Source organism: Staurois parvus, unplaced genomic scaffold, assembly GCF_062004578.1.
Source record: "Staurois parvus isolate SC_StPar_1 unplaced genomic scaffold, SC_StPar_1.0 ptg000118l, whole genome shotgun sequence".
NCBI lineage: Eukaryota > Metazoa > Chordata > Amphibia > Anura > Ranidae > Staurois > Staurois parvus.
This window is the reverse complement of record NW_028317914.1, coordinates 6,911,866-6,931,747: the sequence shown is the minus strand read 5'-3', so window position 1 is coordinate 6,931,747 and position 19,882 is coordinate 6,911,866. Positions and strand designations below refer to the sequence as shown.

Here is a 19,882-nt window from a genome sequence, read left to right as displayed (position 1 = left end):
AGCATCCTAATAGAATATTTAAATAAGGTCTTATAAATCTATCAGAACCGGTCCAGCAGTAGATCCTTCTGGATACCTCGTTCTAGACACATGAGACATCAGTGAAGGAAAGAGACATGTGAGTGGTCTTCTGCCCTGACTGACAAATTCTGCACTGCAAACTGTACAGTGTGAATAGAAGACAAGGTGATGTTGATCGAAAAACAGGCAGTTTTCTAATTTATAGTATGCTAACCTATCCAAGTTACAGTTATACAAAACAATTATTAGGTCCACAGCATTATAATTCAGTCTATAACACCTTTCAAAGCTTGAGAGCATTGAACACTGAATGAATATATACATGTAGTTCTATTTTTAATATCTACAAAATCTCCCAATTGGCTAATTTTAAACATTTTTATCAGAGTGCGGAAGAAAGGTATTTGTAATTTTCCCATAACATAAGCAGTTAGTTAGCAATATATAACAGAATTCTATTTTTCATTCTACTACTGTTGACCATTATAGGAAACTTGTACTGGAAGAAATATGGGGGCTGTAGATGCTGACCTCTCTTTGATGTCAAGTAACCCAGCTGTCTATGGCTTAATTACTTTTGTGACATGCATGCAGTAGTAAAGTCAGTAAAGCCAAAGAGAAGTTATAACTTCTGTTCCACATACTTGTTCCAGGTTAGTGATTCAGAATGTGTTGATGACAATAGATAACCACAACAGCCAAACATCCAGCATTTTAAAGGAAGGATAATCATGGCAGCCTCTATGTATCCTCAGTGCACCTTGATCTGCAGCCATGTGAGAGGCCCTTCACTGTCAGAGTGTGTGTGGCAGCAGGGTCAGAATGTAATAGCACCCCACATCCCCAATTGCTACCAGAATATTCCCATTTTATTGAGGTGACCTTTTGTTCTTGGGCCTTAGATCATTCCAGCTGTTCACCTGTGTTACCGGATCTTCCCTGGATTTCACTGTGGGGGATTCAGGTTCACCATTTTTGCAATGAGCAAGCAGAGAAAGGTTTTCCCTTCTGATCCACATACTTGCTCCAGATTAGTGATTCAGATCATGCAGAAGACAATGAGTAACTATACCAGCCAAACAGGTGGACAGTTTGAACAGATAGGGAGCAAATGGGAGTGAATTTTCTCAGATACATTGAACTCTTGAACATGTAGAGCACAGTATAGTATGTCCAGTGTATTTCTTCCTCCACAAGAGCCTGGATAATCAGAACAGAGACCAAGCATTTTCTGGCACATTTAAACCCCTGTTTTTAATGCATACTGTTAGACAGGTTAATTTGGTTTGTTGCAGGCTGGCTGGCAAGTTGAGCTGGGAACTTTTCTCTTTTGTTGTTTGACATGAGTCACCCTTTCATGTGCTCCTTGCTGCAAAAGCCAGTTATAGACTGGGGCAGTGGCCATTTTTTGTACTGTTAAATTGTTGGTGAGTAGGTGCACTGGACACCCATTGCGCTACGTGCTGCGCTCCTGTACCTTTAAGGAGGGGTGGGCTCCCTCAAGTTCACCTGCCCTTGGTCTATCCATTAAATACATGTGCCTCTACTAGGAGGGCTCTCAAAATTTGTAGAGTTAGGACTACAGAATATTGGGGTGCCGTGACGTGGTTCTGTGGCTTACGCATGTATTTGCAAATGTGTGCTAACTAAACCCCTGTTTTTAGCGCATACTGTTAGACAGGTTAATTCGGTTTGTTTGCAAGCTGGCTGGCAAGTTGAGCTGGGAACTTTTCTCTTTTTTTGTTTGATACTTGTTTAGAGTTACAGAGGAGGTCTAGCACTAGAATTATTGCTCTTGCTCTAACGTTTGCAGCGATACCTCACATGTGTGCTGCAAACACCATTTACATATGCGTGCACGACGTACGTATGCGTTCATTTTTTAAACCGCTCTTATTACTATTACAAGGAATGTAAACATCCCTTGTAATAGAAATAAGCATGACAGATCCTCTTTAAGGAGAGATCTGGGGTCAAAAAGATCCCAAAATCACCTTTAAAAGCAAAAGATCAAAACAAAATGTTTTGATCTTTTGCTTTAAAAAAGAAGAAAAATTGTTTACATCCAAACCGGACTGGAAGTGACGTCATGATGTCACTCCAGTCCTCCAATGCCATAGAGGCGATCAGAGACAATGGAGTCTCTCATTGCCTCTGTGACCAGCCGGCCGCACTGTCAGATCGTTCTTCGTGCATGCCAGTTTTATCAGAGGTAAGCCCGACAAACACCAGCAAGCATACATGAGGGGGGGGTGTCCCCTTCTTGCCGCTACTGAAAGCGATTCAGTGGCAAATGAGCCACTCAGACCTCTTTCATTAGAAAGGTGGCTGTTGACAGAAAAAAAATATACCAGGTTATGTCTGATATCTTCATCCATAACCCCGGTACACCACTTGCAAATCGCAACGTTTATATATGTATTGCAGTCGACAAGTGGTTTTAATAAAATGTTCCTCTGTTTAACCCTTTATTAAACCATAATAATTAGTTTACTCTAATCAACCAAAATGAAATCTTTGGTCTCTTTCTCTCTTCAACTATTACTTCCCTACTGATTTTTCCTCTATTTTAATAACTATTCATATTTACATTTTTTTAATTTAGTTTTTTTGTTAATATTTTTTACACAAAGTGTAAAATATATTAGTGAGCGCTGGGAACAACAAATCAGAGAGCAGCTAGCACAAATAGGTCAACCCACTTCATCCACTAAAATATAAATATGTACGAAGGTGCCGTGCTTGTGTATTAAATCATACAATCAAATATGTGAAAAACAAAATCTCTATGTGAACTTATTGTAAAGTCAAACATATAAGTAGGGATAACCAAAAAATAAATACAAAGTCAAAAAGTGAAGTGTCCTTCAGTGTTAATGAAAATCAATAATGACCAAAAAAATGAAGTGACATCCATGCAGGGTACATTCGTGACAATCCTCCACCACTATGCACTCACCAGAAATGCAAAACAACTGGGCTTTATACAGAATTCCCTCTGAAGAGCATTTTACTTGTCCATAGCAGAAATAGATATGCAGCCTTCAGGTAGCAAATTCAGAAATGCAAAACATCTGAGCTGTATACAGACATCCTTCTGAAGAACATATTACTTCTCCATTACAGGAATAGGCGCGCGGCCTTGCAGTGGCAAATCCTAAAAAGAGCTCACAAACTAGAGCCCAAGACAAGGTAATATATAGTGTAGTATTTATTGAATAAAATTATTACTTCCACGTGGAGCAGAGCGTAAAAGAAACAGCCACACTTATAAATATGGCCATCGCATGGACTCGATGGCGTGACGTCAGCACATAGACTCTTCGCTGACGCGCTTTGTGCACACGCACGTTCTCAAAGGGACCTGCCTCCTACTGATGCCATCACAATACATCATCTTAAATAGCCCAGAGGAGTGTGAATAAACGGGCGCCATTTTTTTGTAGACAAAAAAATTCATCTTTATCCAGGATCATACAGGTTCAACCACCATTTTTCAAAGGTTAAATCAACAGTAATTACAATTTACGTAGCCCTTCAATGCATGGATTAATGGGCTATTTAAGATGGTGTATTGTGATGGCGTCAGTAGGAGGCGGGTCCCTTTAAGAACATGCGTGCGTACGAAAAGTGTCAGATGGGAGCCTACGTGCTGACGTCATGCCGCCGAGTCCATGAGATGGTCCAACGGCCATATTTGTGTGGCTGTTTGTTTTATGCTCTGCTCTACGTGGATGTAATTGTTTTATTAAATAAATACTACACTATATACTACCTTCTCCTGGGCTCTGGTTTGTGTGCTCTTTTTAGGATTTGCCACCACAAGGCTGCATGTCTATTCCTGTAATGGAGAAGTAATATGCTCTTCAGAGGGATTTATGCATAAAGCCCGGTTGTTTTGCATTTCTGAATTTACCACTGCAAGGCTGAGTGTCTATTCCTGCAATGGAGAAGTAATATGCTCTTCAAAGGGGTTTATACATAAAGCCCGGTTGTGTTTCGTTTCTGAATTTACCACTGCAAGGCTGAGTGTCTATTCCTGCAATGGAGAAGTAATATGCTCTTCAGAGTGATTTCTGTATAAAGCCCGGTTGTTTTGCATTTCTGGTGAGTGCATAGTTGTGGAGGATTGTCACGGATGTACCCTGCATGGGTGTCCCTTCATTTCTTTTGGTCATTATTGATTTTCATTAACACTGAAGGACACTTCACTTTTGGACTTTATTTTTATTTTTTGGTTATCACTACTTATATGTTTTATTTTATAATAAGTTCACATAGAGATTTTGTTTTTCACATATTTGATTGCATGATTTAATACACAAGCGCTGCACCTTTGTAAATATTTTTCCCACATTTAACATATATTTACACATTTCCTGTTAAAAATAAATAAATACATTAAAAAAAAACACTTTATTTGTAAATAACTTTGCAATGCTTTGTACCAGAATCACAGTTTTAGTGTCCTTTTAAACAGGACAAATTAAAGAATAAAATGTGCACTTTTATGTGCAGTAACACTATTTTTAAATTAACACTGCTCAAAAAAAAAAGAAAAATTGTGTTTTGTTTAGTTTTGTTGCGTTTTATTGTAAAAGGATTGTGAAAAAAATTGTTGCAAGACAATATCATGAAAAGAAAGTCATGTTTTCCTTAAAAAAATATAGTGATCTTTAGAGCTGGTTTCATAACTATAGAAAATCAGTGAGCGTCATCACTCATAATACACGACTTGCAATCATTCAGACAAGGAGGAAGGATTGCTTTTGTCAAATTCTTACAACACTTTTTATGTGAACAATGGAAGAGCACAGGAAGTGCTTCCCAATATTTATGGAAGAGCAATTAATCCTATATGTTCAATGCAATTAGCTCCTGCCATTACAGAAATAGAATGCCAAACAGAGAAAAAGGTGGAATGAAATGAACTGTGCAAATTCAGCCTACTGAATCATTCGCGTTATTACTGACTCGATAAGCAGGGATATCTATTTTGCTTACAAAAATAAATTGAAAAGCATAATTTTCAAATTGCAACATATGGCTATTAGAAACTGTTCACCCAAGTGACAGCCAGGACAAGGAAAAACACATCAGCATCTATCCATCCAGCTAAGCTGATAATATCATTTGGATATATTATCTTTCATACTGTATGCCTAATAGTCATCCAATATATGGCAGTGTGAACTGGTTGAGTGTTGAAGTATTAGACGGTGTGGCCATGCAGCAAGAAGGTTAATGAGGACCTGAACTGACACTAAAATGATCTTCCTTTTAAACTTCAACTCATACAAGAACACACGAACAGTCCCATCACATTCTAATATAGTGCCCCCTCTAGTTAGCCTGCTAGGTCAAAATTAGTGTTTGGCTCTACAGAAGTCATTGGAGCAGTAACCTGATGTTTTTGTCCTAGCTGGGTGTTTGATTTCTCTAACCTGCATATGGGGGAAGCTTCCAGAATATAGCAGAATACAGGGCAGGGAGAGTCAAATGTCCAATATGAATACTTATCATGGCTGAGCAAGGGAGGCATTCAGAAGGTGACTGGGTAGGTGATAAATGTTTGAGAGGCTTGGCCAAATTGTTCTTTCCTCTCTAAGGAGGATCTAGTTCTCCTAGGGCTGTTGTCCCTGGGAGATAGCAGTGAGGGCACCATCCTGAAGTCCTGGTCTAGAGAAGGAGATGGCAGTGAGACAAGATATTGCAGTCTGGACCTCAGCAGGTGCTGGGTTGGGGGCCAGAAGAAGAACACCTATTGGTTTTTGCTAGAGGGCACCATACTGAAGTCCTGGTCTGGAGAAGGACATAGCAGTCAGACAAGATATTGCAGTCTGGACCTCAGCAGGTGATGGGCTGGGGGCCTGAAGAAGAACACCTATGGGTTTTTGCTAGAGGGCACCATTCTGAAGTCCTGGTCTGGAGAAGGAGATAGCAGTGAGACAAGATATTGCAGTCTGGACCTCTGCAGGTGCTGGCTGGGGGCCTGAAGAAGAACAGGTTTTGCTAGAGGTTGCCGCCTTGAAGTCCTGGTCTGGAGAAGGACCTTTTGTCTCCCTCACTGAGGATCTACCTGTGGAAGCTGGGTGGCAGACAGTCCCTTGGACATTATGAATAAGACCTGGGTTTAAAAGTTACGTGTGCAGCTATGGATTTGTACTAGAAGTTGTCCTCCTGTTGATCATTTTAAAGTATCCTGAACCCATGAACCCCTCTCCTGTTTCAAGTTACTCAGCAATAAATAGTAAAATGACATCCCCTAGACTGAGCCTATATTGTCAGTGTGCATGGAACTGTGCTTGTGACCAGTGGCCTCTATACTAAAAAGGGAGACCAGGACATATTTCTAGCAGCTCTTCCAGTGGTGACCATTACGCTACAAAACATTTCAAAGCCATTGAGCTCTGTTCTTTGATCCAGAGCCAGCCCAAGTCTGATGTGCTTGGTATATGAATATGAGGACATATCTGTAGTGGACAATGCACTTATCAAGGGACCCAGAACTTTTCAGCTACTCAGTGACTTATGCACTTTGTAACAACATTTGTCAAATACACTTGCATGAAATTATTGTATATAGAGTTGGGAATACTGTATATGATTGCTTCAAAAGCAATTTGTGTTCTGTATCTCAAGAGGAATTTCCTTTAAGATGGAGATTAAAGAGATGGGGAGGGGGGGACTTAGCTGTTAGAGCCAGTTGTTACATCTTTGGAAATATCTGCGTCTTCAAACAGAACACATAAATTGTCCTGGCACCCATTTCTCAGCTAACTAGGCAATTTTATACAGATTATCATATTCTAGTGTGTTGTCTATAAAATTGATGCAATCTTGTAGACATTTATATCCCTTTGAATTTTCATTGGGTGGGAAAATGAAAGAAGCCATTTTTAGGTGACAGTTTTAGCACTCCTTAGTAATTCCTAAACATTTACCATGATCTCGGAAGCAGGCAGGCGCCATGATGGCTGTGGGCATCTGATGCCCACAGGTATTTATTTCTGGGAATCGGTGCTGCTGGCTATCCCAGCATGCACCACTGGTTCTCGCGCATGCGTAGTACAGACACTACTCCGCACGATCTGTGCAGTACAGGTTGCAATACCAATGGTAGGGACGGATTAAGTTCCCGCCCCCCACCCCCATCAGGCAGCCTGTACAGCACTTTACTGCAAGAAAGGGAAGTAAAAGGAAAGTCTCTTAAGGGAGCAATCCCCACCACCTAAAATATATATTAATGAATATATACACACACACACAATATACAGTATATAGTGTGTATGTATGCATAAAATCATGGACTCTAGTAAAATGGTGCGAAATATCTACCATTTGCATCATTTCCGGTTTCCAAGTCCCGTGATTAAAGGACACCAAAGGACTCCTGGGATACAGGAAACGACATCCCAGGAGACCTTGCAAATCGCTTTACGACGTCATCACCTAGGTGGTTGGGACCGGAACTGCAGGCTTGCAGTGGATTAAAGGTATGTATATTAAAAAAAAATAAAAAAAATCCAGCTTGTTCTTTATTTCACAGGGACTACATAATAAGGTAAAGTATTAAAAATGGGTGGAACTTTCACACTCCCTTCCCCCCCATCCTAACAATGCTGCTGTCCAAAGGTGTCTCAGTTGCTCCTTCATCCAGAGCGTAGGCACCTTAGTACAGGAGGTATGTTATTGGCCAGATTACCAGGTGAATACAGAGGAAAAAGCCTAAAAAAAACTAATGCAGCCACCACATCTAAGGATTGGTAAGCTGCAATATATTACATTTTTAGTTTTGGATTTAAAACCACTTTAAGTGCTGTTGTACATATTTTTAACCAAAGGCCACAGTTCTACTTTATAAAGTAAACACAAAATGCATGTTTATAAATCAGAGATTGTGACATTCGCCAGTGGCTCACTGTAGGTGAATCAATCACACCAGTGTATTCTGCCAAAGTGGTGAACCTTTGCCAAATCCAATCATTTTCAACAAAATTTTGGAGGAAATGAATCCTAACATCAGTATTATATCCTTGCAATGTTTATAGTTGACCATGAGGAAGTTGATTATTAATTCCTCTACAAAACTTTTTTTGATTGCTTTAATGATTCATTTAATACATAGATATTTTTGTTATCTCATTATATTTGGGTTGACTATTAGCATAACCTTTTTAAAATATTTTTGATATCTGCTCTTTTGGTTTATCACTTTTTAAAGGATTCTTCAGCTTGAAAAAAATAGGTATATTACCACTGCTGACTTCCTTCAGAGTGCCCTTGTCAGCTTCAGTAATCAGCTCACAATTCTGCATAAAAATCTCAATGTTATAAGTTCTGTCCTTTCCAAGGATTGCATAAGATCTCCCAACTATATTTTGGAGATGAAGAGAAAGGAAGATTTTCTGTAGTCCTAACAGCCTTCCTGTCTTAGGGTAACAAGACTGCTCCTCTATAGATAAAGTACAGTAATTGAACATTGTCAGCCTAGGACAGGAATTCTGTAGCTGACAAGATCACCAGGTGAAAAGAAAAGAAAAGAAAAAAGAATGCAAAAAAAAACTAATGCAGCTACCACATCTAAGGATTAGTAAGCTGCAATATATTACATTTTTGTTGTTATGCTTTAATGCATTTTAAAGTGGTAGTATACCCTTACACATATACCCAGTAAAGGGAGTAGCCTCAGGTGACACACAGGGATGAAGCAAATCCTCCTACATAATTGTACCTGGTTATCTGAAGTATTCTCTTCTCTAATCGATTCAAAGTCCAGAATTTATAAAACTTGTCTGAGCTGTCAGAAAAAAAGGGAGAGAGCTGAAAATACACTGCAGAGCTCAGTGAAGAGAGCTCTGAGAGCTGATTGGAGACACACCCTCTTCTGCACAGCACACAGGAACAAAACTGAGGCTGTCAATCAGCTGGAGATTCCTTCCTTGTCACCTTGGTATCAGGAAAACCTGTCAGAAATGACTCATGCAGGTAACAGAGGAACGAGGCAGCATACAGAAATGATACTTAGTGCTCTGGATAGAGATAAGCACACACTATAGGAGAATATGCTTTGTTCATATTTAGACGCTGAGTGCACACAAATATGCAGCCTCTTGGCGTCTGGGCCTTGATGCTGAGCAGCCGCATATTTGCGTACCATTTGAAAATACATATGTGCTGAGAACATGCACCCTGCTCACTCCCAGCACATATGTCCGTGACTCACTGAAAAGTCCCAATCACCCCTTGCGATCGGGACATTTTCCGATCATGTGACCGCCGTGACAGCGAATTACGGCGGTCACATGATCCTAAAACCCCGCACTGCCTCCTGGCTTCTAAAACCTCTTAAAGGGCCGGGAGGCGCCAGTGCAAAGGGGTTAATATATGCGATTTACAACCACTCTAACTAAACATAGGGGTCATAACAAATTGGCCTGACTGGCAGGCAACTAGCATTTTCAGGACAGGTCTGCAATGGCAGCCTGCATATTTCAATCAGTGCATGTTCCCTTGAGACAATGATGAAATATTTGCAAGTGATCTTTAGTTAGTACATAGTTTAGAACAAGAATATTCATATAGACCGGTCTTTATAAGTGCCAGAAAGCAACATTGAACAAGTTAAAAACATACTTTTTATTCTCTCTTCCCTTAGTGATCTGAGTAGCAATCGGTGCTGGGATTCAGAGATGGTCTCCACTGGGAAATGCTGTGCTAAAGAACAGATGTAGGTACACTTACCTTTATGGACTATTTTACTGTTTTGTGTGTGTATATATATATATATATATATATATATATTTATATATACACGGGTGAAACTCGAAAAATTGGACTATCGTGCAAAAGTTCATTTACTTCAGTAATGCAACTTAAAAAGGTGAAACTAATATATGAGATAGACTCATTACATGCAAAGCAAGATAGTTCAAGCCGTGATTTGTCATAATTGTTATGATTATGGCTTACAGCTCATGAAAACCCCAAATCCACAATCTCAGAAAATTAGAATATTGTGAAAAGGTGCAATATTCTCGGCTCAAAGTGTCCCACTGTAATCAGCTAATTAAGCCATAACACCTGCAAAGGGTTCCTGAGCCTTTAAATGGTCTCTCAGTCTGGTTCAGTAGGAATCACAATCATGGGAAAGACTGCTGACCTGACAGTTGTGCAGAAAACCATCATTGACACCCTCCATAAGGAGGGAAAGCCTCAAAAGGGAATTGCAAAAGAAGTTGGATGTTCCCAAAGTGCTGTATCAAAGCACATTAATAGAAATTTATGTGGAAGGGAAAAGTGTGGAAGAAAAAGGTGCACAAGCAGCAGGGATGACCACAGCCTAGAGAGGATTGTCAGGAAAAGGCCATTGAAAAGTGTTGGGGACTTTCACAAGGAGTAGACTGAGGCTGGAGTCAGTGCATCAAGAGCCACCACACACAGAAGGATCCTGGACATGGGCCTCAAATGTCGTCTTCTTCTTGTCAAGCCGCTCCTGAACAACAAACAATGCCAGAAGCGTCTTACCTGGGCTAAAGAAAAACAGACCTGGTCTGTTGCTCAGTGGTCCAAAGTCCTCTTTTCTGATGAGAGCAACTTTTGCTTCTCATTTAGAAACCAAGGACCCAGAGTATGGAGGAAGAATGGAGAGGCACACACTGCAAGATGTTTGAAGTCCAGTGCGAAGTTTCCACACTCTGTGCTGATTTGGGGAGCCATGTCATCTGCTGGTGTTGGTCCACTGTGCTTCATTAAGTTCACGGTCAACGCAGCCGTCTACCAGGAGATTTTGGAGCACTTCATGCTTCCTTCCACAGACGGGCTTTATGGGGATGCTGACTTAATTTTCCAGCAGGCCTTGGCACCTGCCCACACTGTCAAAAGCACCAAAACCTGGTTCAATGACCGTGGGATTACTGTGCTTGATTGGCCAGCAAATTCGCCTGACCTGAACCCCATAGAGAATCTATGGGGCATTGCCAAGAGAAAGATGAGAGACATGAGACCGAACAATGCAGAAGAGCTGAAGGCCGCTATTGAAGCATCCTAGTCTTCCATAACACCTCAGCAGTGCCACAGGCTGATAGCTTCCATGCCACGCCGCATTGAGGCAGTAATTGCTGCAAAAGGGGCCCAAACCAAGTACTGAGTACATATGCATGCTTATAGTTTTCATTGTTCTATGTACAATCCTTGTTTTATTGATTGCATGTAATATTCTATTTTTCTGAGATTGTGGATTTGGGATTTTCATGAGCTGTAAGTCATAATCATCACAATTATGACAAATCACGGCTTGAACTATCTTGCTTTGCATGTAATTAGTCTATCTCAAATATTAGTTTAACCTTTAAAGTTGCATTACTGAAATAAATGAGCTTTTGCACAATATTCTAATTTTTCAAGTTTCACATGTGTGTATATATATATATATATATATATATATATATATATATATATATATATATACCAACCAGATACACATGTGTGTTGTAGATCGGGACATCTCGTGTCTGTCCCTGTGGTTCCCACCAGAGAAGGGGTTTTTTTTTAGCTATGGACTTGCAATATTCCCTACACAACTAGCTTTAATGTATATAATGTAAGTTTATTCTAATTTGTCTGTTTATGTGCATAGTTAGATATCTGAGATTGTATACTACCACGTTGTATGTCTCTTGTGTTTGCGCATGAAATATTCATCTTTGATGAGATCACAGATTACCTCTGCGTGACCTGATGAAGCTGATTGTAAAATGCGTCGGAATCACAACATCTTCACTCTGCATACTGGAGAAATGTTATGCAGTAATTGCTATGCTAGAGCGGTACTATGTAACAGGACTAGTATGTCCTGCGGTATCTAATCCATGTTAAGAAAATGGTTAAAAAAAAAAAGATTTAATACGGAGGGGATGGTTGACTTCAACTGTGCAATGTCATTGTCTCAAACATCTACATGTATGTAAACTTTGAATGTATTTCTCATTTACTAAATATAAGGTAAGCTTTTCCCTTATTGTTGTTTTTTGGCACTTCTAAAGTACCATCTATAGCAGTGATCTCCAAACTGCAGGTCCGGGGGCCAAATGTGGCCCTTTGCTTGCTTTTCTCTGGCCCTTGGGACACTCTTTAATCCACTGACACCATAGAAAGGCATAATTCTTCCTAATACATAAATGATGTGGCATAGTTCCTCCCAATGACACCAACAATGGGGCCCAACGACTCCAATGATGAGGCACAATACTTCCCAATGACACCAATGGTGAGGCACAATTCCTCTTACTGTCACACAATGATAGGGGATTGTTTATTGATGCTGGGATATTTTGCATTCCCGTTGGCCACAGTCCGCCCCCCCTAAAGAGGCAGAATTCCTAATAATGACATAAATGATGTGGCATAGTTCCTCCCAATGACACCAACAATGGGGCCCAATGACTCCAATGATGAGGCACAATACTTCCCAATGACACCAATGGTGAGGCACAATTCCTCCCACTGTCACTCAATGATAGGGGATTGTTTATTGATGCTGGGATATTTTGTATTCCTGTTGGCCACAGTCTGGCCCCCCTAAAGACTGAAGGACAGTAAACTGCCCCTTTGTTTAAAAAATTTGGAGACCCCTGATCTATAGGATTACCCTTATTCTATACTAACTAGGTATGTGGTGCCTTGATCACACAAACAAATCCAACAAATGTATGTATAGATTGCAGGGTTTTTGAAATTCTATGTGTTTTTTTTTAATAATTTACATTTTTGCTGTATTTAAAGAGTATGTAAACCAAGCATTTCATATTTCTGATACGTGCCTGCTGTACCATGTACTTGTATGAATATGTATCCTGTTCTCTTTGTATTGCTTCCTTTGTGTGAAATCCCTGGTGTTCTTTCCAGTCCCTCTGCGTTCTTATACAAAAAAACAAAACTGACCACACTAGGCATTTGAGCACAGCGCGGTCAGTTATTCAGCTGTGCTAGGAACTCAGTCTGCTCTCCTCCACTGATCAAACTTGTGCTGACACCCCCTCCCCCCAGCCATTCACTGGGAAGATCGGTGCACTTCTGTTTCTCTACCTTCACCTCTCTATGCAGGTGAGAACAGAGAGTTTGTGACCACCTGTAAAAAGGGGGGAAAAGGTATTTACCGTATTTTTCGTTCCATAAGGTGCACCTGACCATAAGACTCACCTAGGTTTTAGAGGAGAAAAACAAGAAAAAAAATATTCTGAACCAATGGACTGCAGACATAGTACAGGAGATGACCAGAGACTGCGGACACAATACAGGAGATGACCAGAGACTGCGGACACGGCACAGGAGATGCCCAGAGACTGTGGACACGGTACAGGAGATGACCAGAGACTGCGGACACGGTACAGGGGATGACCAGAGACTGCGGACATGGTACAGGGGATGACCAGAGACTGCGGACATGGTACAGGAGATGACCAGAGACTGCGGACACGGTACAGGGGATGACCAGGGACTGCGGACACAGTACAGGAGATGACCAAAGACTGCGGACACAGTACAGGAGATGACCAGAGACTGCAGACATAGTACAGGAGATGACCAGAGACTGCGTACATAGTACAGGAGATGACCAGAGACTGCGAACACAGTACAGATGACCAGAGACTGCAGACAGTACATGAGATGACCAGAGACTGCAGACACAGTACAGGAGATGACCAGAGGCTGCAGACAGTACAGGGGATGACCAGAGACTGCGGACATAGTACAGGAGATGACCAGAGACTGCAGACAGTACAGGGATGACCAAGAGACTGCAGACAGTACAGGGGATGACCAGAGACTGCAGACAGTACAGGGATGACCAAGAGACTGCAGACAGTACAGGGGATGATCAGAGACTGCAGACAGTACAGGGGATGACAAGAGACTGTGGACACAGTACAGGAGATGACCAGAGACTGCAGACACTACAGGGGATGACCAAGAGCCGGTAGACAGTACAGGGGATGACCATAGACTGCAGACAGTACAGGGGATGACCAAGAGCTGGTAGACAGTACAGGGGATGACCAGAGACTGCAGACAGTACAGGGGATGACCAGAGACTGCAGACAGTGCAGGGGATGACCAATAGACTGCCGACAGTACAGGAGATGACCAGACACTGTGGACCTTTGGGGAGGGAGGGGGAGCGGGTACCTGAATTAGACAGGTATCCGCTCCCACTTCCATGGAGTTGTCGTCCCTTTAGTGTGGGAACCCGGCTGTGACAGCCGGGTGCCCACTGGGCATGCGTGAGAAGCGCTGCACTTTGTGAATGGCCCGGCATCTTCTGGGACACATGACAGGTCCCAGAAGACACCGGGTCATTCACAAAGAGCGGTGCTTATCGCGCATGCGCAGTGGGCACCCAGCTGTCACAGCAGGGTTTCCACACTAAAGATGCCAGTGCGGGAAGACTGTACAGCGCTGGACTAAGGAACAGGTGAGGTCCTGCTCCAGAGAAGAGCTGAGCGGCCTGCCCGGTATTCTGACACGGTGTAGGCGGCGGAAATATCGGACCAGCCGCTCCATATTCGCTCCATAAGACACACTGACATTTTCCCCCCTTTTTTGGGGAAAAAAAGTGCGTCTTATGGAGCATAAAATACGGTATAATGTTTTAATTTATATCTATACACAAATGTTTTACTTTTCATTTCTACTTTAAACTCAATGGGTTGTGTTATAAGGTGAGGGCTTACATACATTTTAAACTGGAACTTCACTCTCTCAGTCAACATTAACTATTTTTAATCCTTAATCCTTTTTACATTTCTTAAGTTACTTCCTGGTTTCCATGCCTAGGCAAATGATGTCATACATCCCAGGAGCCTTCAGGAGGGGAGGAATGTTCTTTTCAGCTAAGCACACCCTCCTTCCTGCATGCCTGAGTTAAGGGCAGATAGATTCCAGGAAGTAAACGTTACATGAATCATCTGCCCTTACTTAAGATGGCCATGGCCAGAAATGCTAGGGGTTGGTTTTCAAAGTGATTTCTCAGTAAAATAAAACAAGGAGACGTATGGATAGGTGAGCTTGCTTTGACTATTACAAATGATTTAAATAGCAGTTTTGACTTGTGCAGCTCAGATGCAGTGTAGTTCTGCTTTAAATACAAATATGTTTGCATGTGTTAGGAAGTATGGTTGTATTTTAAAAAAATTTGTTTTTTTTTAATGAGAAACCTTGTTGTATGTATACAATGACAAAGTATTATCTATCTTTATTTAACTAGATGTCATTTCTGATGTAACAAACATTTCACCTATTTCTAGTTACATCACTTAGCAGTTATACTAATATAATCTGAGCTGACCTGTCTATTCTAATAGGAGTAGTCAAGAGGAGCAATCAAGAACAGTCACGGTGTATCACAACCAAACCTGAGGCATCGTCTGCACAGCAATAAGAAACTATGGACTTCCTTATGTAAATATATAATTAAAAGATACTGTATAAACAGATCCGAGTTTTTTTACATCACAGTATTTACATTTAGCTGATGACATTACCTTCAAGAACGTAGGTCCTAGATGACTTTTAAAATTCATGCTGTCATTGGCAAGTCATTTTCAGCTCCTTCTTTCCCGGTACATCCTGCTCAGTCTATCCGATTTCCTGACTGCAGCCTGTATTAGTTAACAGCTTCCTCTTTAGCATAAATTTAAATAAAATCCATATTCAGTCAATCATACATTCTATACCCAGAGGTGCTTGTTCTTTGATAGAATCTGTCCCCGATGCCGAACAATGTCACTTCAGATAAGTCTTTACCAGCTTGGAGACATTTGAATTTGTTACACTGCATACCTCACTCCTTGTACATGTCAAAGTACCTTCATTTCAATTCCAGCAAGATGAAGCACAATTTTGCCCTAGACACAGAATCATTCACTTTATTCTGCCAAATAGAATTAGGAATGATTCTGGAGGGCTTTTTTGGCATTATCAAAAGTTTCTGTCACACTCATGTTTTCCTGGATCTTGAGTTTTCTAGTTTAAAGCATGATAAATCAGGACTTACCGTACATAAGTTTAAATTTGTCTAATTAAAGGGCTTCTGATTTACCTGTAGAATTATATACATCACTCTAGAACCTGTTCATAATTAAATATAAAATTCCAAAAAATATAGGATACAGTTTTCCCCCATTGAACCCTCCTTTATTTTTATTTTTCCTACTTTTTTGGGCAGGAGGCTTAAGTAAACCGTTGTCAATTTTGCCTTCATTCTAAATTAGTAAAACAATGACCAGTTTGTTAATGTAGCCCTCTTTTGAAGGGGTTATGAGAAATGGCCCTCCCCAAACAGGATAGTGTGCTAAACCTGTAGGTAAATAGAAGAACCAGAACCTCTGCAAAGTGGAAGAGTGGGTTCATAATACATTTGGCAGTGCCTCCTCCCAGGACAGGGCCTCTGTGAACAGAAGAGATTCCCTCCCTGGGAATTAAATCAGTAATCTAAGCAGAGTAATTGGGCACAAAGGAATTACTGCAACCAGCATATAGCATTAACCATAAGTATATAGATCCTCACCAGTACAGAAATAATGCAAGCTTTATATAAAAAGAAATTAATAACAGTTGTATATACAGTATATGCAATGTACTAACCAATTATATCAGAAAAGGGTCCAGTAAGAGTCCTGGTGGAATTATGCACATATACCCTGGTGTATATATAGCAGGTAAAATAAGTATTGAACACTTCACCATTTTTCTAGGTAAATATATTTCTGAAGGTGTTATTGACAAGACATTTTTACCACATGTCGGTAACAACCCTTGTGATCAATACATACAAAGAAACCAAAACAAATGTGTTCAGAAATTAAGTTCTGTGTAAAAAAATGGAATGACACAGGGAAAAAGTATTGAGCACTTGAAGAAAGGGAAGTGCAAAAAGGGCATGGAAAGCCAAAACACCAGCTACAATCTATCAGCAATTAGAAAGCTATCTACTCTGCACTACTCTACTCTACTCCACTCAACTCTACTCTACTCTACTCCACTCCAATCTACTCCTACTACTCTACTCCACTCTACTCTACTCCACTCCATTCTACTCCTACTACTCCACTCAACTCTACTCTACTCCACTCCATTCTACTCCTACTACTATTCTCCACTCTACTCTACTCCACTCCATTCTACTCCTACTACTATTCTCCACTCTACTCTACTCCACTCCATTCTACTCTACTCTACTTCACTCCACTTGCCCTCCTAAGGATTTACCCCGCTTCCTGACAAGGCCATTTTATGAGTTGCGGCACTGCGTTACTTTAACTGACAATTGCGCGATCATGCAACACTGCACCCAACTGAAATTTACATCCTTTTTTCCTATGAATTGAGCTTTCTTTTGGTGGTATTTGATCACCTGTGTGGTTTTTATTTTTTGTCTTATAAAAAACAACAATTTTGAGAATACTACTTATGTTTTTAACTTTCTGCTATTAAACATGTCCATTAAAAAAATTTTAAAAATCAAATTTCGTCATAAATTTAGGCCAAAATGTATTCTGCTACATTTCTTTGCTAAAAAAAATCCCAATACGTGTAAATTAATTGGTTTATATGAAAGTTATGGAGTTTACAAATAGCGGTATACATACTTTTTTTTACTAGTAATGGCGGCGATCAGCGACCTCTAGCAGGACTTCGACAGGCATTCTGACACTGGGGGGAACTGACTTGGTGTCACTGACATCCCCAGGGACACCTATACAGTGATCAGTGCTAAAAAGAGCACTGACACTGTACTAATGGCACTAGGCAGGAATGGATTAACATAAGGGGCGATCAAAGGGTTAACTGTGTGCTGGGAGTGTTTTACTATGGGGCCGTGTGTTGGTGCTTCACTGTAATTACACTGCTTTGCATGGCTGTGCTGTGCACAGTCATCCAAAGCAGTATGCGCAAGCTGACAGGGAGGAAAACTGTTTTGTTTATGAACAGTTCTCCTCCCCGTTGAAGATGCTTGGCAATCACCGGGCGCTAGCAAGCAATCACTGGCTGGGACCCGGTGATTGACAGCCGCGGCCGTGAATATACGTGATTTTGCACCCCCCTTCCACCTTGTAGCAGTATATCTGCTATAGGGCGGTCAGAAAGTGGTTAGATTGATTCTAAACAATATCCTTATTCTCCAAAAATAATCCATACACATCCACTATCTAATGACCTTGTAATCTATCTTATAGCATGTGCTGTGTTTTACTGCCTCTTTGTAATGTCCCGTAAGCGTTTCCCCCTTACTTGTATTGCTTGGAACAAGCAGTGCATATTAGTTGCAGTCACGTGCACTGCTCTATGCACAATACAAACCCCACAATCTACAGTCCTTAGGCCATCTCAAGAATGAGAAAGAGAAAGTGGCTATGCTCTTACTTACAGTGGGACTGTGGAGAACAAATGTAGCCACCCTCTAATAGGAGGTTGGATCACAACAGCAAAAAAAAAAGAATTTGAGGAGTTGGAAGAGCCTGAGAGCAAAAGAAGAGACTTTTTCTGAGTTAAGAATACATACTTGAGTACAATTTTCTTTTTTTTAAATCAGAGACCAGTCTGTGTCAGCTCTTGAGACCCAATAATTCTGGTGCCCCTACAGTTATGTTATCACCCCTGCTCAGCTTCCTCTCTCCTATATGGCCAGAAAGTTACAATATTACAACAGTATTGGTGTATAAAAGGTTGTAGGCAGGTATATGTGGACAAATCGTATCTCAGTCCCTAAATAAAATATAAACAGAAAAAAGAGAAATGTTCACTTCTTCAGGAGACATGAAAAATCATAAATGCGGTGTCTACAGAGAGACCAGGTGAAAAAAATAATGAAAAGGAAAAAAAAGTGCTGAAATGCACAAAATGACATTCAACCAGTTAGACCCATATCCAAAAAACAAAAACTAAAAACTGTCCTATATAGATAGTTACATATCACCAATATTAATGGTAAAAACACAAACAAAAGAACAATGCTGTCCCAGATCATGGAATTTTACAGGAAAACCCCACCCAGCAATATTAGTCCAAACTGGGAGCTGTGTGGAGGACCAGACTGCCCATGTGGGGCATATAACGACAGCCAAGGATGGTGAAACTTGGCGAAACAACCTCTGGGGACAAAACTGAAAAGAGAAAAACAGATGAAAAGGTGAAAATACATAGTGGGAAAAAGAGGTGTGTAATGAAAGAGACCACTCAAGACTAGAAATCCCGGAGGCCCACAACCAACAAGTACAGGGAGAATGCCGGTAAAAAAGCCGATATGTATATGGCAATAATTTAAACACCAATTAAATATATTGATGAATAAATGTCAAAATTAGTCAAATATAATGGTGAATAAATATAGTCTAGATGCAGGTGGAATAGGTTGAGTCAAAGTGTCAAAAAGAATACACTTGCATATAAAAAGAAAATAAAAACAAAAAGGAAAAAACCTTCCAGTTCAAAAGCAAGAAACATAGTGGTGCAAAGTAACTTACAACATACCAAGATCATTGTCAGATTTGCAAGAAAGATGTCCACCAGCAAAGGGTGGTACAGCAAGGGAGACTCCGCTTATACATAAAGGAAGTCTGGGGGAGGTGAAAAAGAACCTTTGGGATTTTTGGGTTTCTGGTCTCTTTCATTACACACCTCTTTTTTCATCTATGTCTTTTCACCTTTTCATCTGTGTTTCTTTTTTCTTTTTTCCATTTTGTCTCCAGCAGTTGTTTAGCCATGTTTTGCCATCCTTGGCTTTCATTATATCCTACTACTTGGCCGGTCCGGACCTCCTCACGGCTCCCGGTTTGGACTAATGTTGCTCGGTGGTGTTTTC

At 40.7% G+C, this 19,882-nt stretch overlaps 1 long non-coding RNA gene across 1 annotated transcript; it reads left to right on the top strand.

The window, feature by feature from the left end:
• The first annotated feature begins 2,155 nt into the window (after positions 1-2,155).
• On the top strand, positions 2,156-15,471 carry LOC149467245 (uncharacterized). The gene is made up of 3 exons (XR_016311992.1): positions 2,156-2,233; positions 9,680-9,751; positions 15,384-15,471. It is a non-coding gene; the product is annotated as an uncharacterized LOC149467245 (long non-coding RNA).
• Positions 15,472-19,882: the final 4,411 nt, after the last annotated feature.